This window comes from Barbus barbus, assembly GCF_936440315.1.
Source record: "Barbus barbus genome assembly, chromosome: 19".
Lineage (NCBI taxonomy): Eukaryota > Metazoa > Chordata > Actinopteri > Cypriniformes > Cyprinidae > Barbus > Barbus barbus.
The window spans coordinates 20686395-20707674 of NC_136747.1; positions in this window are offsets into that span (position 1 = coordinate 20686395).

Here is a 21280-nt window from a genome sequence, read left to right on the forward strand (position 1 = left end):
CAACTGTATTGTGTTATTTGGTTTTGTTTTTGTGTGATGTGTGAGTAAAGTTCTTTCATGTGCTGCAAAGAAGAGTTTCTGTCTCAAAGTATCCTGCTTTTGGTCGTCATGGAGACAGTGCAGTACCTGATTTGAGTCCTGCAGTCTCAGGCTTAAGAGTGAGCAACAGGAGTTGTAATTCTACATCATTTGTGTGTGTGTGTGTGCGCATGCGTGATAGGTCACCATGATCTACAAAAACACTTGCTTCTGGAAGCTTCCATCCAATAGGTCTTGATTCTTACTTTACTGCAAAAAAAGGAACCACTACACAATGGAAAAAATGGCTTTTTCAGATTTGTAATTCATAAACAGGAGATGAATTTGTGATATTAACAGTTACATTATATGTTCTTTCATTTATGTTGGTCTACAACTTCTGTTACTCATATACAGTAGTAACTTTTGACAAATACTTTACTGTATTATAACTTGCAAATAAAACAGATAATTGGAGTACACTTTACAACAAAATACTATTTCAGTTTTAATTCTTAAAAAATTCACATTTAATTTAATGTTACTTGCTATTTCTTTGTAATTATTTTTGAAGTTAAGTGAAAATAGTTTCTACATCATTTTTTTCAGAGATACAAAATTTATATATACACAACACATACAGAAATAAAGAACTGAGCATACTGTACATGATGAAGTATAGGATTACAAAAGGATTCGCCAAAAAGGGCTATTTTTCTCTTCTCTGATGTGCAGATTGTAACTTTAAGTGCCTTCCTCTGACTACCATTTTTAAGATTTCAAGATATTCACTCCAGGGCCTCTTGTAAGGGGTCAATTTGTGTGTGTGTGTGTGTGTGTGTGTGTGTGTGTATGTGTGTGTGTGTGTGTGTGTGTGTGTGTGTGTGTGTGTGTGTGTGTGTGTGTGTGTGTGTGTGTGTCTGTGTGTCTGTGTGTCTGTGTGCGTGCGTGTGTGTGTGTGTGTGTGTGTGTGTGTGTGTGCGCGTGTGTGTGTGTGTCTGTGTCTGTCTTTATGTGAGAGTGCACATATGAGTGCCATTTGAATTCTTTTCTGTTCCCAAAACATAACAATAAACATGAATTAGGTTTTATATTTGTTTTCATTTTCTTTATTTAACCAGGTTAAAAAACTCGTTGAGATTAAAATCTCTTCATCATGATCAAGAGTGACCTAGCCAAGAAAGCAGCAACAAATAACATATGATTGGAATCATATATGATTGCAAAAGCAGTTATAAACAGCATGAGACGTCTGGCATTTTCTGGCTCACATTATATACAGTATATACACTGTATATAATGTACTGTACACACACTGCCCTCCAAAAGTTTGGAAACGTCCTAGAAAAGTGGGGTTTTGGACAATATTGGCATGAATCCTTTTTAATTTGTGATAATTTTGCACTGATAAGGGAAAACACAAACTACAAAAACATATTTTATTACATAAACAGTTTATACATAGAAAAAAAATTAAATTTTCGATTCATCACAATATCCACATAGCCACAAATAGCTATTTGTAAACTATCTGACCTAAATTGTGTTCTAATAGGTTCATTGTATTCTAAACTTAATTGGCAATCAATTGTTGAAGCTATTAAGGTGTGCTGACCCAAAAATCTTTTTAAAACATGGGCCAAGTTTAAACCAGTAACCAAGCATCACAGCTGGCAAAGGAGCATGTCTGACTTTGACATGTATATATTGCCATTATTATGTAATCAAAATGAAAATTAGTATTGCTGATCTTCAATGATAATGTCAAGTTACTTTAATGTATTTGCACCAAAAAAATGATAAGGATTTATGCTGATATCGTCCAAAACCACACTTTGCCAGGGGTGTTTCCAAACTTTTGGAAGGCAGTGTATATATATATATATATATATATATATATATATATATATTCTGTTTTAAAATCACTTACGAAAGTAATTTACATCATTAATAATTGATAAACTCGTAACAAAATGTTGCTATATTAGGTTTTACCAGCAGAGGTCAGACTTGCACAGCATTTTAAAACTTGCGCTTCACATTATGTAAAAACCCCTCTACAGATCCACTCAAGTGTTACTAGAGTAGTTACCCACCAAACAAACTACAAATTAATCTAAAATGCTAATAATAAAACACAGCACTCATATAAGTACTCTTCAAATTGTAACAGAATTCCCTCCTCCATTTTTAAACACAGACGGAACACAATACGCCCCCAGCAACATATCAATGTTTTATCAGCATAAAGCGTCGAGAGGATGATGTTATGGTAACAGTATTATGGTAAAAAAAATGTTAGTAGGCTAAATCTGAATTATTATTAATAATAATAATAACAACAATATTATTGTTATTATTCATATTATTATTAATAATAATAATAATAACAGATAAACAGTTTTTACTAGCCTAACTGTAAATTGGTTACCTCGGTTGTTAATCAACGTGGCAATCTGGCGCATTAATTTAATCATAATTATAATTTAATTCTTACTTGCATTCGCGGGATCAGGGATATTTGGCTATTTGGGATCATTTATAATGGCTTCGAATGCGGCTCGTCCAATTAGAATCGAGTCAGAACTATTGGTTTATAATAAAGGAATTACGTACAAGTAGTCATATACAGTATAACAAAGGTGTTGGAAAAATGAAGCATATATAGGGGCCTGTCATAGGCAAACAAGTGGAGTCTATCTTGTGGATACTAATGAATGATTTTGCGGTGATTGTTCGAGTTATTAATTCCGTGCTTCAAGGCACTCATAGGAGTTTAACAATTAAATAAACGTTAATCACTCACCTTTCAAGGTTTACGCAATATATAATTTTGGAAAGAGCATACACGAATGATGTTATGTTTAAAAAAAAAATGTAAATATAAAATATTTAAAAAAGAGAGAAATGTATTTTTTATATTTATTTTTTTATTGTTAGGACAACATTACTGTAGGCTTTGTAATAACCTGCCAAAAGAGACATTATGTCGGTCAATAGAATTGCTTCAGGGTTTGGATTATGATGCAGAGTATAATTTGGGCGCCTCATATGAAACGTAAATGCCATGTGACTAATGACTAAGGTGGCACCTTAAGAATACACACAGTCCCAAGCCCTTATAGCAACTTTCCAAAGCTGTGACGTCAATATGATCCATTACATGCTTTTAAGAGCCATCCAAAAAATAATCTAAAAGCAGAGGCTAACAGGTTCACACTAACCAGCAAAACCTCGACCCCTTGGTCTGAATGCTGCTATGCAACAAAAACATTATTAATCTATGATATTCTGAACCACATCATAGATCTATTCAGCGGATATTAATATAGTGACCAATCAGCATCTGACTAACCATTTTAGAATTGTATAACTGCACATAAAGGTCGAGAGAGATCATGCTGCTGCTGTTGTTCCACTTTCTCTCTCCTCCTCTTCCTCCCCCACAGTGAGCTGATGGCCATACATCTCTTAAAGAGCCCATGACAATCAATAATACTCCACGCTAGCCCTCAGTATTGGACTCTGTAGTCATTTAATACTGCAGCATTTGTCATTATTCGCCCTGACGGCTGAGGTCTGTGTTATTCTCCTGGGAGCTGTTCCCCGGTCATTATCGCTGTCATAAATAATATGCACTAATGAGATATGAATTGATTGCTTGTGTGAGCCTGACATTTTCATCTCTCACATTAAATGCTGTTTAACAATAGATTACCACCCAATCGTTCCTTCAGTACGGAAGAATGAATAGACTCTGCATCAGGCAGAATGCAAAAAATATAGGTCTAATATACCTGCTATAGATGTTGTGCAAAAAGCTGTCAAGTGTTTCTTCTCAAGCTGTTCAAAGAAATACTCATTTCTATCTGAATATTAATCATAAATAGTGTGTAGAGTGCAGGTTTTCAGGGTCAGTTCTCATTATATTAGTGAAAACTAAAGCATTATGCTGCTTCAAATGAATTTTTCTATTAGCATGCTTTAGGTAAAAAGGCTCTCAAGTGGCAAAACTGACTGACTGAAAAGCTTGTTTTATGAAAGACAGCACTAAAAGCTGTATTCGGCCAATAGTTTTCTTTCTCTTGATTAAATCTAAAGCAAACACATCAACAAAACCAGTTGAGCAACATGAAAAGAACAAAAGAACATGAAGAACATAAACTGTGTGTGCTTGTATGGCTGTCACTTTTACTGATTAATGACTTTGCCTGATAATGCACATTGAAGTCGAAGTGTTTGTGTGAGTAAGAGTGTGAGACTGAAGAGAGAAAGTAAGGGAACGAGAACGACGGTGGAAGAGATGGAGATAGGAACATGGAGAGAGAGGGATTGCTGTTGGTCTGTCCCTTTGTTCTCAAAGGAAATGGTGTCAGTGGTTCAGTGTTGCTTGCCATTGAGAGGTAAAGATTTACTGTCATCAAAGAGCAGATTAGAACACACAGACACACACATTGATTTGGGAGAGAGAGAGAAGAAGGGAACGAAAGAAAATAGAAAGAGAAAGAGGGAAAATAGATAGAGAGAGATTCACATTTTTGGTGAGGAAACTCATTCCGCGCTGGGAAAGATATGATCAGCTTATTTCGTGAGAGGGGAACATGGCAGCTCCTTCCTGAATGAACGCTGGAAGAAGTAAATTGTAAATATTGATTTCTGCAATGAACTGTCAATCTTCCTCGGCCCGAGATTATGCCGATCATCGGAGACCGACAAATTCGAAAAATGCTGACAGAGACAGCTGTATGGGATTCGTTTTAGCAGTGAGTGGAGTGGGCTTTATTTTCTGATGGCTGGTAATGGTTGTTCAATTTCATCAGATAACAGCTGAGATCTCATCGGCAGGGGGAAAAATTAAACCAAGCGTGACACCACAGACAGACCTTCACAGACAGAGGGCTTCGTCCCCCCAGAAGGATCTGAGGCACTTCAGTGGTCCTGTATAGCAGGTTAATTTTGATACACTAGAAAACCTGTTTCAAACCGGGTCAAGCCATTGAACTGATGTCAGTCCCCTTAAGTGAGTAAATTTTTTTGATGTAGACAAAGGAGAACTTAACAGATTTGTTCCAAAATGAGGAACAGACGATCTTAGAGGTGCACTCAGTAGTCTTTTATATATATATATATATATATATATATATATATATATATATATATATATATATATATATGTATATATATATGTATATATATATACACACACACGTGGTCAGAATTGTTGGTACCTTTGGTAAAATATGATCAAAGAAGGCTGTGGAAATAAATCTGCATTGTTAATCCTTTTGAACTATTATTTTAAAAATTCACAAAAATCTAACCTTTCATTGGAGAATAAGAATTTAAAATGGGAGGAATTATCATTATGAAATTTGAAACCTCCATTTGCCAAAATAGTATAGGAGTTTTCTCCTATAATGCCTGATGAGGTTAGAGAACACCTGACAAGAGGTCAGAGACCTTTCCTTCATCCAGAATCACTTCAGATCCTTCAGATTCATAGCTCCACGACGGTGCTTCTCCTCATCAGTTCACACCAATCATTTTCTACAGGGCTCAGGTCAGGGAACTAAAATGGCCATAGCAGAAGCTTGGTTATGTGCCCAGTGACCCGTTTTTGTGTTGTTTTAAGGTTTGGTTTTGGATTATTGTACGGTTGGAAGATCCAAACATGGCCCGTTATAAGATTCCTAACAGAGTCAGTCACTTTTTTATTTTTTTATCTGTTGGTATTTGATAGAATCAGTGAGGCCATGTGTCTAAACAAGATGTCCAGGACCTCCAGCAGAAATATAGGCCCACTACATAAAAAATACAGCAGTATATTTCATTGTACACATGGGGCACTTTTTATCCCTGTGTTCACCAAACCCATCTTGAGTGTTTGCTGCTAAAAAGCTAATTTTTTAGTTACATCTGACCACAGAAGCCACTCCCATTTGAAGTTCCAGTCGTGTCTGTTAACTGAATATGCTGGAGATTGTTTTTTGGTGAAAGCATTTTTTTCATGATATTTTTCTTGAAGCCCTCCCAAACAACATGTGGTGATGTAAAGGTTTTCTGACCCTGAAACAACATTTTTTCTGCAACTCTCCTTCTCGCCGTGCATTAGGATGATATAGACACATGTCCTCTTCCAGGCAGATTCGTAACATTTTATGTTGATTGGAAATTCTTAATTATTGCCCTGATGGTGGAAATGGGAATTTTCACTGCTCTAGCTCTTTTCTTAAAGCCACTTCACTAATTTGTGAAGCTCAATTATCTTTTGTTGCATGTCAGACATATATTCTTTGGTTTTTCTCATTGTGATGGGTGATTAATTTGGAATTTGGCCTTTGTTTTGTTTTCCCTCCCATTTAGATTTCAGTGAAACAGGAAGCCATGGATGGATAATTTCAAGTTCATAATCACACTGGTGTGCTCAAAATTGTGAATATGAATGGGAATATATTTCAGATACATTTTACACATAAGAATTTCTAGGGGAACCAATAATTGTGTCCAACATGTATTTGAGAAAAAAAATATTTATTTCATAATGATATTCCCCCCAAATTTAAATTCTTATTCTCCAATGAAAGCTTAGATTTCTGTGTTGTTGTTTTTTTAAATAAAACTAACAATGCACATTTATTTTTACAGCCTTCTTTGATCATATTTACCAGGGGTACCAACAATTTTGACCATGTGTGTGTGTGTGTGAGTGCATATATACATATATATATATATATGTATGTGTGTATATATATATACAGTGAGGTCAATAAGTATTTGATCACCCTGTGATTTTGCAAGTTCTCTTACTTAGAAATCATGGAGGGGTCTACAATTTTCAGCATAGGTGCATTTCCACTGTGAGAGACAGAATCTAAAAATAAAAATCCAGAAATCACATTGTATGATTTTTTAACAATTTATCTGTGAATTACTGTGTCAAATAAGTATTCGATCACTTGAGTCAAAAAATTTTTATATTTGGTACAGAAGCCTTTGTTAAAAATGACAGAGGTCAAACGGTTCCTGTAGTTCTTCACCAGGTTTGCACACACTGCAGGAGGGATTTTGGCCCACTCCTCCATACAGATCTTCTCTAGATCTGTCAGGTTTCGGGGCTGTTGCTGAGCAACACGGAGTTTCAGCTCCCTTCAAAGATTTAGGTCTGGATACTGGCTAGGCCACTCCAGAACCTTGATATGCTTCTTATGGAGCCACTCCTTGGTTTGCCTGGCTGTGTGCTTTGGGTCATTGTCATGTTGGAAGACCCAGCCATGACCCATCTTTAATGCTCTGACTGAGGGAAGGAGGTTTGTGCCCAATAAGTCACAATACATGGCCCCGTTCATCCTCTCCTTAATACAGTGCAGTCGTCCTGTCCCCTGTGCAGAAAAACACCCCCAGAGCATGATGCTTCCAGCCCCATGCTTCACTGTAGGTATGGTATTATTGGGATGATACTCATCATTCTTCTTCCTCCAAACACGGCGAATGGAGTTAAGACCAAAAAGTTCTACTTTGGTCTCATCTGACCACAGGACTTTTTCCCATGACTCCTCTGGATCATCCAGATGGTCCCTGGCAAACTCCAGACGGGCCTGGACATGGGCTGACTTAAGCAGGGGAACCTTCCGTGCGATGCAAGATTTTAAACCATGACGTCTTAGTGTATTACTGATAGTAGCCTTGGAAACGATGGTCCCAGCTCTCTTCACGGCATTGACCAGCTCCTCCCGTGTAGTTCTGGGCTGATTCTTCCCCATTCTTAGCATCATTAATACCCCACGAGGAGAGATCTTTCGTGGGGCCCCAGTCCGAGGGACATTGACAGTCATCATTAGCCTCTTCCATTTTCTGACAATTGCTCCAACAGTTGTTCTTTTTTCACCAAGCTGCTTGGCAATTGCCCCGTAGCCCTTTCCAGCTTTGTGAAGGTCTACAATTTTGTCTCTTGTGTCTTTTGACAGCTCTTTGGTTTTGCCCATGTTGCTACTTAGACTTTGGCTGATTGTGGGGTGCACGGGTGTCTTTATGACAGCTAGCGACCTCAAACAGTTGCTACTAATTTAGAATCATGAGCAGAGTGTAGCTGGACTATTTAAAAGCAAAATAACAGGTCTTTGAGGGTCAGAAATTTGGAGGATAAGCAAATGATCAAATACTTATTTGACACAGTAATTCACAAATACATTTTAAAAAAATCATACAATGTGATTTCCGGATTTTTATTTTTAGATTCTGTCTCTCACAGTGGAAATGCACCTATGCTGAAAATTGTAGACCCCTCCATGATTTCTAAGTAAGAGAACTTGCAAAATCACAGGGTGATCAAATACTTATTGACCTCACTGTATATATATGTATATACTCCGGGCACTGAATCCGGAGTGACGGTGAACGATCCATGTCTCTCCAGTGTCCACTCCACAAACGCGGCAAAATTCGCTCGAGGGCCATCCTCGGACAACAGCGCTCTGTACGCAGAGTTTAAGCTAGCGTCATAGAGCACACAGAGCGCATCGTCCGAGTAGCTGGAGAGGTTGGCGAGGACCAGGAACAGTCTGGTGTGGCCCTCGAGCGATCTCTCTCCCTGCTCCAGCAGGAGGAGGAGGTATTTTGGGCGAAGGAGGGGATCCATGGGGAATAAACACAACGGAAACAAAACAATGACGAAAAAGGCAGAAACAAAAATGGAGGGAACATGGAGGTAACTGTGTCGGTCGGGTCTGCTGTCCCGAACTGTGCTGTGGAGGAAGCATGCAGGAGTCGAGGAAACGTTTTACAGTCTTTAATCAAGGAACTCAGGAGATAATCCACAAAGGGAGATACACACAAACACATAGCAACAAAGTAGACCCGGCCAACAAGAATTGAAAGGACAGGGGCTTTTAAAGACAGGATAACGAGGGATGAAAGGAGACACACCTGGAAGCAAATCAACAATCAACGAGAGGGAGAAACTGGGTCACAGGGAACACATGGGGAGCAAAAACACAACAAAACAGTCCAGGGGCGTGATGCACACACGTGGTTATATATGTATGTATATGTATATATATATATATATATATATATACACACATATATATACAGTATCTCACAGAAGTGAGTACACCCCTCACTTTTTGTAAATATTATATTATATCTTTTCATGTGACAACACTGAAGAAATGACACTTTGCTACAATGTAAAGTAGTGAGTGTACAGCTTGTATAACAGTGTACATTTGCTGTCCCCTCAAAATAACTCAACACACAGCCATTAATGTCTAAACCGCTGGCCACAAAAGTTAGTACATCCCTAAGTGAAAAGGTCCAAATTGGGCCCAATTAGCCATTTTCTCTCCCCGGTGTCATGTGACTCGTTAGTGTTAGAAGGTCTCAGGTGTGAATGGGGAGCAGGTGTGTTAAATTTGGTGTTATCGCTCTCACTTTCTCATACTGGTCACTGGAAGTTCAACATGGCACCTCATGGCAAAGAACTCTCTGAGGATCTGAAAAAAAAAAGAATTGTTGCTCTACATAAAGATGGTGTAGGTTATAAGAAGATTGCCAAGACCCTGAAACTGAGCTGCAGCACGGTTGCCAATACCATACTGCGGTTTAACAGGTCAGGTTCTACTCAGAACTACTCAGAACAACTCTTTTTCAGGATTCTTTGATAAGTAGAAAGTTTAAAAGAACAGCTTTGTAACACTGTAAATTTGTTTACTGTCACTTTTGAGCAAATTAATGTGTCCCTGCTTAATAAAAGTATTAATTTCTGAACAAACAAACAAAAAAATTAAATAAATCAATCTGACTTGCAATGGTAGTGTATATCTAAAAATGTTTTATGCATAAATCTATAATTGGTAATAAATTTCTTTTTTTTTTAATTAAATCAAATGAAAACTCTAGTCATGTCAACAACCTAATAAAATTTGTACAATTTCGCTTGCAGAATAAATTAACTCTGCATATAGTGCATTTCTATAATGGTCACACATAGGTTAGCAATATATTTTACAATGGCTTTAAATATGCTTTTTTTTTTCTTTTTTGCCGATTTACACCTGCTATTAGATGCACAAGAAGACAGCCAAAACACACTGATGCACATTTTCTCACAATGCGTCCCCAAATTGATCAATAATTAACCAATATTCGTTCAAGACAGATAGCGTTTTCCCTAGAAATGCAAAGTGATCATGAGTTTTTGGCTACCTACATATGTTTTTTTCATTTCCACCTGTATTTTAGCTGACCACTTGAGATCTGACCACCAAAAACGCATCTAAATACTAGGCAGAAGCAGGGCAGGAATGAAGCAGTAACATTCAGTGAATATATTTTAGTGGTAAAGAAAAACAGAGCAGCAGTGGGCTGTGCAGGTTTGAGCAGGTTTCCCCCCTCTGGTCAGATCAATAAGGTTTCTCTGCAGGCACAGAGCTGGTTATAATCCTCAGATGAGTTATGTTTCTGTCATAACCATGAGAAGGTTTTAACACTGACTCTCGGCGCAGATAAACAGTAGGTGGCATGTGTGGAACAGGAGCAGAGTGACGATGACAGCTTTTGAAACATTAATCCAAAGGTGAGGAGCCTGATACGAGAAGGCTGCACTGTTTGTATGCTGAACAGTCTGCCAATCTTCATATTGAACACGGGCTCTGGAACACTGGGCGCTTTGTGGACTCTATTATAAGGTTTTTGACGTATAAAGAAAAGAAGAAGCCACTTTCTGATGCTTAACCTGGTGATCTATAATCTGAGAATTTTGAAGGAAAGGCCATGAACACAAACACACAGATATGAAACTATTCATTCATCACGTATATTCTCAGAAATGCTTGAGTGTGATTGGTCAGTCGTGGCACTCAGGGCTATATATGGAAACACAGGCAGTTGCTCATTATTGTTTATTTTGCGATTAATGACTGGCTGGCTGCACACTATCCTGCTTATTTTATGGCTTATTTTAACCACCTGATAAATACATATGTGGACATGAAATATTGTTTTGAGTTAAAATTATTGTATAATCTTACCTGTGTATATTATCAGCTTAAAACTCTCATATCACTCTGTGAACTCGCTCCCTCTTGTTGCAAACGCGACGCCATCTTCCATCTCAGTTATCGATTATAAATGACCTCAAACTTCTTAAAGCATTAATATTACTGTAATATTGCAACAGTGTTCGTCTTGTCGTTAGATATCGTTTGTATAGCGTTGCAATAGATGACGGCGAGAATAAGGAAATATCTGACCATGAAATGGCGCGATTGACCAATGGAGCCTTTTCAGAGCCTTTTCTGTGACGATGCATTTCCACAGTGACTAACACTGTAAATCTAGCTTTTTATATTTTCATTTTTTTTAATTGAATGGAGCCTGCATTTATAACACTACTTTGTGTTATATTACTTTGACATTACAGAAAACCAGTGAAGATATGTGCTGGCAAAATGAGTAGGGTTTCAGAGTTCATTAAGCCCTCGTCTAGCAATCCCAATGCTCCAAATAGTAATTAAACATCGAAAATGATATTTATTTGTACGTTTTCTGAGAAGAGTAGCCTAGGCCTAAATTTTCTATGTTCACTTTTTGCGCTGCAGCTGACTGATGAATCGCGCGCATAAAGTCGCTTCCGACAGCGCGCGATCCCGATAAAAAAGCCTATACACTATACACACTGTATTTAAGTAGGCTATTCACGCAAACAAAATCTGTAATGTTTTAAGTGAACGTTTGGGGAACTCTTGGGAAAACATCTGATGTGTAACATTAGGCTGTCTGTCACATGTTAATCTAACAATAAAAGAAAAGAGGGAATCACTGGCTGCTCTTAATTGAACTGCTTTTGTAGTTTTAATCAATTTATTTGTAATGAACACACTTAAGTGATTTTTACATTTGATTAATTGATTACATTTGTTTTTCTTAGCCTACTTAAATGATTTTGTTTAAATGTAAAATGAAAAATGTAACGCACTAGGCCTGTTTGTTTCTTTCTTATATTTGTTCTGCTGTTTTTTTTTTTTTAAATAACATTCGTTATTAAAAAATTTTTGTTATTATGCCAATAACACGCTGGATGGTCTCCCTCCTCTTTAGCCTGGAGGACACGGCGTTTGTGATTTCCAACAAGAATGTCAAATTTAGACTCATCTAACCATAGAACATGTTTACACTTTGAAACAGTTCATTTTAAATGAGCCTTGGCCCACAGGACACAACGGCGTTTTTTTATGCATGTCAGAGCTTTAGTTGGCATCTACAGATGGCACGGCGGATTATGTTTACCGACATTGGTTTCTGGAAGTATTCCTGGGCCCATTTAGTAATGTCAATGACAGAATCATGCCGATGAGTGATGTAGTGTCGTCTGAGGGCCCGAAGATCACGGGCATCCAACAAAGGTCTTCGGCCTTGTCCCTTACAAACAGAGATTTCTCCAGTTTCTCTGAATCTTTTGATGATGTTATGCACCGTAGATGATGAAATTTACAAAGCCTTTGCAATTTGGCGTTGAGGAATGTTGTTTTTAAAGCACTCTTTCACAGATTGGAGAGCCTCTGCCCATCTTTACTTCTGAGAGACTCTGCCTCTCTAAGACATCCCTTTTATAGCTAATCATGTTACAGACCTGATTTCAATTAACTTATTTATTTGCTAGATGTTCTCCCAGCTGAATCTTATCAAAATTTCTTGTTTTTTCAGCCCTTTGTTGCCCCTGTGCCAACTTTTTTTAGACCTATAGCAGGCATCAAATTTGAAATGAGCTCATTTAGTGGATAAAAGTGTAAAATATCTCAGTTTAAACATTTGTTCTCTATGTTCAATTGTGAATAAAATATTGGCTCGTGGGATTTGAAAGTCTTTTAGTTTTCATTTTATTCAAATTTAAAAAACATCCCAACATTTCCGGAATTCTTCAAAAGTGATGCTGTAGAATTCTACATAGCTACCTCAAAAATGTTCAAAGACAAAATTCCAAAGATGGCTGCACTTTGTTTCTCTGATGCATAAGGTCTATTGCAGCTGAGAAAGCAAAAATTATATTTGCTGTACTTTCTGTTCACCCCTATAGAAGTTTACGACTTTCACTTCTGAGAACCCTGTGAAATCCAAGTAGTAGCCTATAAAAAGCCGGGTAATATTTTTGTATAATGACCACTTTCCTACATCACTGTTTCATGTATCTTGTATTACTCCGAAGTTTTCTCTCTGCTCACATCATTTTTTTAAATTAGGTGGAGACCAGGTATGGTTGTTACACTTTTTGTTTCAACATCTGTTACTCACTGAATTTTTTAGCTAGATTGCTCAAACTTTTATACAAAGTACGCACATTTTTTCACTACAAAAGGCACCAATTCAAACCACTGCAAGAAAATCATAGCCCTTATAAGTTGATGTCAAATACATGGAGTGTCCTTGTTATAATCTACCCCACTCCCGGGGTATTGTAACACATACTGGGGTAAGTTGTAACAGTCAGACAAAAGAATCAAAAACAGCAGCCACCCCATAAATGTTGCTTCAAAAACAGGTTTATTGAAACAATCTAAAAGAACAATACAAAACAATGTCGCACTTTCTACGAATGACCACAGATCAAATCCATGGTCTGTTTGATGCAGGAGTGTGCACGTGTGTGTAAATTAGACATCTAGAACAAACCTCCTCAATAGTTAGACTTACTGAACACTCTACTCCAGTGTACCGAGTTAAAGAATATGTAGATCTAACAAAAAGAAACTGTATAAATTTGTGTCTGAGATTGTGGCTATGTGTGAATTTTCTCAATCAGAGTCACAATGGTGACAAACCAATGTTTTTAACCCAAGAGTGCAGACTTGGTGGATCCAGAAACTGCATAGGACACATTTTACCCACACTTCTTTTGACTTTGAGCTGACAAAAAGCTCCATATAAACAACAGCAAAGATCTCAGTTGTAAGGAAATGCTAAAATGTGTTACAACTTACCCCATCCCAGTCATCCAGTATTTAGTTAGCTGTATTAGCATTAAGATTTGAAATTAGCAGTTTAAAAATGCATCACATTTTGCCTGAGAATCTACAATTTATTCTAATGTAAGTTATGATTTTATCTGCACCAGTTTAAGTACTAAGCAAAATATAGTTTTGTCAAAAAATTGGATTTTTACATCAAAATCAGTTTTTTTCTTTATAAAATCTACATATACCTATTTACAGCCTTGACAACCATTCAAATAATATCAGGGTGGAAGTGGGTAAATAATGAAATTATCATAGGACTCCTAGCATATCCCTGATAGGTGGAAATGGTGTTGTTACAACTCTCCCCATGTTACAACCTGGTCTCTCCTAAATATTTTTATGATTTTTTTTTTTTTTTAGTAAGTATAAGTGCAATCACATTAGAAATGTTTCAGCAAAATGATGTGGGTCAAAATGGATGTTAATAGTGCAGCGATGTAAGAAGCACAGCTCACTGAAGTCATTTTCAAACACTCCACTTACTGTTGGTCAGTCCACACAACCAACCAGTCGAGAAATCTGCATGGGGAAATGCCTTACCCTCATATAAATTTCCATTAGCTTTGATTCCTATTGAAATGGCAGAATTTTGCCTGCTGAAAAAATTGTAAATTTGAACACACCTTAACTTATGCAACTGCAAAATAATCCCCTGCATTGCCATTTTCAATAGGTAATAGGTGAATAACGTTATAAAAATAAGAAAAAAGGGAAATGGAAAATGGAGCGAAAAAACAAGCAACATCTTTGCTAAATGTCTTTCACAGATTTCCACAATTCAATCAGAGACCGCTGCACACCTGTGAATGATGTGCAGAAAGCCAATGCTGGCACTTTGTTTTGTTAGCATGTGCACATCCAGGTCTCATAACATTAGGACCACTCAATGCGCTGCTCTTTTGAATTACTGCTCCTGGGCCAGGCCTGGGAAGGCTCATTTGCGAGCAATCGATACAGGAGAGGGATTGGGTGCAGATGGAGCGGTACATCAGGTCGGCCTTGATGGGGAAATCATTGAGGTCAGCGCTGAGAAGGCTAGAGCTGATCAGCTGTGTTAAACTCCTGCAGTGTCTCAGACTTCGCAGGACAGGGTCAGATGCATAAACAGACTGCTCACCGCCGCATTATACCTCTGAGAAACGTGCTTGATCGTTCAAAGATGATATGAGAAGATGGTATTAGGTTTTAAAACATCTAGACCTCGTTAGATTCAATCTTAGATTACTGTGACAAATGAACAGTAGACTTAAAGTGATATATGCAAGCTGACAGGCTGCCCATAATATTGTTTTTGGCTGTGCATGACTTCAGGTCAAATCAGATGAGATTCAGTGAAAAATGATCCGTTCCCAAAGAAAGTCTTGCAAAAACACACAAATCATATGTAATTGTTTTTTCATAATTGATTCTGTCTAACCGACTTCTGAAAAAAGGCTTATTTTGGCAAAAAAGAAAAAAAAAAACTGTTGAGGGAAAAGAAAACAATTTACAATACCAAATTATTAGTGATAGCCTACATGTACAGGCTACTGCCAAACTAAATGAATTCAAATATGATTATATATATAATATATATATATTACACACACACACACACACACATATATATACTATATATTGTTTTACTTAGCAAATATACTATTTCATTAAATATATTACAGTGTAAATGGGTTTTCCACAGGTCACTTTCCACTTAACACAGTCTCATCTTGCAGTCACTACTGTCAAAACTCAAAAATGACAAAAATAAAATTTAGTAATCAATTAAAAGTAGCATATATTTCAATAAATGAACATTGAGGCCAGAGAATTTAGCACTGTTTCTCTTTTAACTACTAGTATAGTTTAAATGGTTTCACACAGGTCACTTTCTCCTCTGGCAATCATCATTGTAACAAGGAAAACAAGACAATACAAAACTTGTAATTAATATTAAAAACATCAACAAACACTTTGGAAAGCAAACAATGACAGCTTTTTAAAGACCGCTTTTAAATATAATATGGCATATCTTTCACTTAATGAATACTGAGGCCAGTAATTTTATCAGTTTCTTTTTTGTTGAACTATTAGTATAGTGTAAATATTTCCATACAAGTCAATTTTCCAGCTCTTGCAGTCACTATTGTCAAAATTCAAATATGCCAATAATAAACCTTAGTAATTCATATTTTCACATAATTCATATAATCAAAAAAAAAAAAAAAAAAAGTTAAATAAGCAGCTTTTTAATGACAGCTTTTAAATATAATATAGCATATATTTCATTAAATGAAGACTGAGGTTTGCCATCACTATGGTCAAAACGATGTGAGCGTCAATAACTTTTCTCCCATTAAGCACAAATGATTCAGTTGTGTTAATGGCATTTTTGTTTTGTAGTATGCATGTTTCCATGGCAAACAGCCGTACTTGAACTTTTGTCCGAGCGATTAGGACACAAGGACAGTGCCTGCAGCATTAGGTGTGCTTTAATTGCCATTTGCATAGTGGGTTAATCATTTTCCGACTCCCCAATTACTTACCCTCTGTGTCCATGTCAATGACGCTCTCACACAGATGCCCACATTTGGGATTATGGAGGCTTTGTTTTGCTTAAATGGTTATCGTCCTGGGATCAATCACAAAGTGTGCATTTAGAGAGCAGAACGTGGTTTTCCATTCGGTTGCCTTCTCTTAATTCTAATAGGCCCCCATTTATAACATTGGAAAATATTTTTTTATATAGGTTTTTATTTATTAATTAATTGTTTAGAATATATATATATATATATATATATATATATATATATATATATATATATATATATATATATATATATATATATATATATATATGCATATATGCACATTGATCAATAAGGATTACTATTCAAATTGCTTATTTGTACATTTATTAATAATAATAATTCTACATTTATTTATTATTTTCAAAAACTACCTAGTATTTTACCAGTGAATAAAAACATATTTAATAACCCATATATTTATGACAGTTACTATGTATTCACCTAATTATGATGCAATTTTACTTTTTTTAAGCAAATTATGTAAAATTTTGTTGAAAAGCAAGAAAAGGTTTTCAAAATCTTTTATTGATTAACAAATTGAATACGTATTCATATTTCATTTACATAGATCTGACATGAAAAAAGTTCCTGACAGTGACAGGAAAGTGAGTATTCTGGAACACAAAGAGCTGACTTCCAAATTATTTATTGTTGATTCCCTAGATTTTGGCATCTTGTTTTCTTTCCCCAGCTGTGTAGTGCCGACTTTGCCCTTTCCCTGAAAGGACGATATGAGTGTCAGATTTATGACCTGCTAAACGAGGCTGCTGGCCCGATTGAAATCTACTGCAGTGAGTAACAATGACAGAGTGAGGATGTTTGCCCATGATTAGCAGAAATGCTAGAGGTTAATTACTCAGATCTACGTTTATTGTTCCATTTGCACATTTCAGACAGACTGATCGTTATTAATTAGGGTCACCGATCTGATCGAGGCGAACAAGGAGCCCCTACAGCCATTTCAAGCAAGCAGAGACCGAGGCACCATTACCTCGGCGGAACAGTTAGCGCTGTAAGCTATTGGCTTCATCTAAGAGCTGCATTAGCGTGAAGAGCTGAGCTCATAAACAGTGTGGGCCGAGCTTTAAATGGCTGACTGGGTTTATGTGCTCTTCTATTTGATAATGCTTTGCACTTCTAATGCATTTTTAAGTGGCCCTTCACGTACTCATTTCCCAATAAAGTGGATTACTTTGCTTTAAGACCCGGTATGAAGGGGTAAATCACAGCAACAGCCAAATGAAAATGGGAAAATTAGGGGTTTTTTTGCATATGGAAAGCAACACCTGGCTAAAGAACCTTCAGACAGGGCTTCGCAGCTAATTACAGGAAGTGTTTTTGACTTCCTGTTTTGGAGTGTTGAATATACAATTCAAACTATTCGACATACAATACATAACAGCTCGCGCGCAGTGCCAAAAGCACTTGACGGGCCAAAAGCCAATCAGCCAATATGCTGGTATACTAATATCAAAATGAGAGTTTGATCCTTGACATTTACTAGATATTATTTACTTAAGCTTGAAAATTGAATCAATACATTTCGGCAATTCCATAAATGTAAATCAGATCTTTAAAACAGGATTATCCTCTATGAGGTGATGTTATTCAGAGTGAAATGACTGACCGCAAGAAATCAATTCGGCAAATTAGAGAAGGATGAATCAGACGGCACCCATGTGGACATGGAAAATCAATAAAATAATTTAAAAGATAAAGGCTCTGGGTCCTTCAAATCTCCCCTGTGGCTATACGTGACAGTTTATTCTCATTAAAGTTTTGGATAAAATGTCATACAATGGAATTTGAGGACTCTTGTATAAACAAAATGAGTCGTACCACCTTCCTATCCGTGGTGAGTAAAGTTGGCGCAAACCATGTGTTTCTAATAAGTAAGTCTACGCGGAGGCCTTTGTTGCAACTGATGACTCAGAGATGTTTCAGAGTCCTGGCATTTCTGCTGCATTAGCTTTATTGCTATATTTAGAGTTGCAATGCACTTTCTGGCTGAGGGATATCATATCTGAATGGCTTCAATAGAAAATATGATGGCAATCATATTTCATACCATGTGGTGGTGCTGCAGTCCAGTTCCTCGTTCTGTCAGATGGAGATGTACTCTGATTTTTAATAGCAGAACCAACAAGCACAGCAGGTGAGTTGGATTAATGTATTTTTTAAAAATAGAACTGAACTTAAAAAATGCTTTTGTGCTTCAGTGCCATCCATTCTTTTCTCAGCATGTGCTGTGGCATGATTAATTAATGTGATTGTATTATTTGACTGTTTGCCAGTTTTATGTACATAGTCGTTGCTGGTTTTTGTCTTATTAATGAACTTGTTGTCTTGTGGTGGCAGCATGCGTTTGTTTCTCGACTCAAAGTGATCAGTAAGGTACCCTTGTGACATTACCCTTGTCGTGATTCCAAGTTTTGAGGTCTGTGTTTGGTGTTTATGAAAGTTTTAATCTCATAAGTACTGGAATATAAACCACGAAAGGAAATTATTTGCTTAAAAGTCTTAAAAATGTTAAAAATTAGTTAAGGTAATTGTTCAAATGACTGCATTTTAAATTCAGTCAAGATATTTACTTCAAATAATTACGCAAAATAATCAACTAAAAAAAACATGTAAACTGTTGTCTTCATTTTTTAAAGTTCTGCAAACATCCCATTTTTTAGAGTGTATATAAACAGTGTAGTAATATATGACAAATGCGTGACCACATATGACAGAAAATCTATCCAATAAAGAACAAATATTTAGACTTACCCTAGACTGATGGTTCATTTTAATAACACTGCTGTGATGAAGGTAAATAAGACTGAAAGTTCGTCTTTCTGAAGAGGGACTCAGAGTTTCACAGAATAAGTTATTTACAGGCACACTGAAAGGTCACACTAATCTCTGAATAACCAGCCATTGATTTTCAGTTATACCTTTTAATAACGTAGAGAAAAGAGACACTCCTTTATATACAATATTTATTAAGTGCCTCTAAATTATTAAGTGCCTTTAAAATTACGAAATTCTCTTAGGCTTTGCTCTAAATCTTTTTTCTTTGTGAAAAAACAAAAATGGAAGCATTCTTCACGCTTTGGTCTATTCAAGATGCTCATCGACACAATGTAGGTACGGAAACCTCCATAATGGAGATGGCAAAATGAGCAGAGATTATTCTTTTGAAACGACTAATTGGTATGAATTACTAAAGCTACGGCTGTTTACACCCATCTTCTTGTTGGTTGACAGGTCTGGACCTCACAGGGCACCCCTATGATTGAGAATGAACTCAGACAGCATCTGATGAGGTCAGGCTATTTGTTGATTAATAAACAAAGAGTCACACTAGGACTCCATTAATCAAATGAGAATGTCACGTTCCGTATGATTTACATGTCGCCTCTCCTCCAGCAACTCTGTTTCGGACATGGCACGGGGTGGGAACAGAAGGATGAGGGATGAGAAGACAGGATGATGAAGGGTATTTTAGAGAATGAGTTTACTGTATGTGATACACTCCGCACAGCGGGACTATTCGTACAGCAGCAAACTTTCATTTCTGTCATAAATCTATCTATTCAAAATATACAGTCAAACGCAGCCTGCAGGCTTGTTTATTAGTTTCGGTTGGGATTGGGCACAGGTTTTCCAAAGAAACGTACATTTAAATTAGATGGAATACATAAAGTTTTTTTTTTTATATATATGCTTTGAAAATAAAAATACATAATAATTAAAAATATATATATTTTATAATAAAAAATAGAGATTAATTTTGTTTGTATGGTTTGTTTATATGCTCCTATGACTTCTATGATCTGTGTTCAAACTAAATAATAATTCTCATTCAGTTTCAGATTCAGATTTTTCGGTTGTAGTTTCAAATCTGATTCTAATTCATGTCATGTTTATATTTTTATTTGTTTTCATCATACACTATCGTCACATCGATGTTTTAATAATGAATCTGATTCTAATTCTTATTCTGATTGTAATAATGTTTGTTTGTTTATCATGCACTAATAAATTAAAAATCATTCTAGTTGTGATTCTGATTCCACTTACTATTTTAAATGTGATTCTGACCATATTTTACTTTTTAACATTTGTTTACTTTTTTGGTCACACAGATGAATATATGTTAATTACAGATTAATAATGTTTCTGGTTCCTATTCTAATTCTAATTCAAATTTATATTTGTATCCTTATTCTGACTTTCAATCTGACTGATTTAGTTTTTTTCACGCATCTGGTTCTGAATCTAAATTTCACTCTTACTCTGATTAAAATTCAGATTTTGAGTGTGATTCAGATTAGACGTGTTTGATCACATATATTTTTTTTTGTGTGTTTTCACACTGACACATCAATAATGTTTCTGGCTCTGATGTAAATTTTTTTTAATAAAAATGTAGTTTTTCTGACTCTTAATCTGAATTCCGATTCTCTTCATACAGTGAGAATTCTGACTCTAATGGTTTGATATGGACTGAGGGTTTTATTTCACTCTCTGTATAGACGCAGGCTGGTGGTCAGACTCTGACCCTGTCAGTCAGTGACCCTGAAAAATGACACACTGATTGACTCTTTGTCACCACCGTGTCATAAGGACGGTTGTCGTGGCAGCTGCGGAATGTTCCGAGCATAAAAGCAGAGCCATCAATCTCTGCCGGAACAC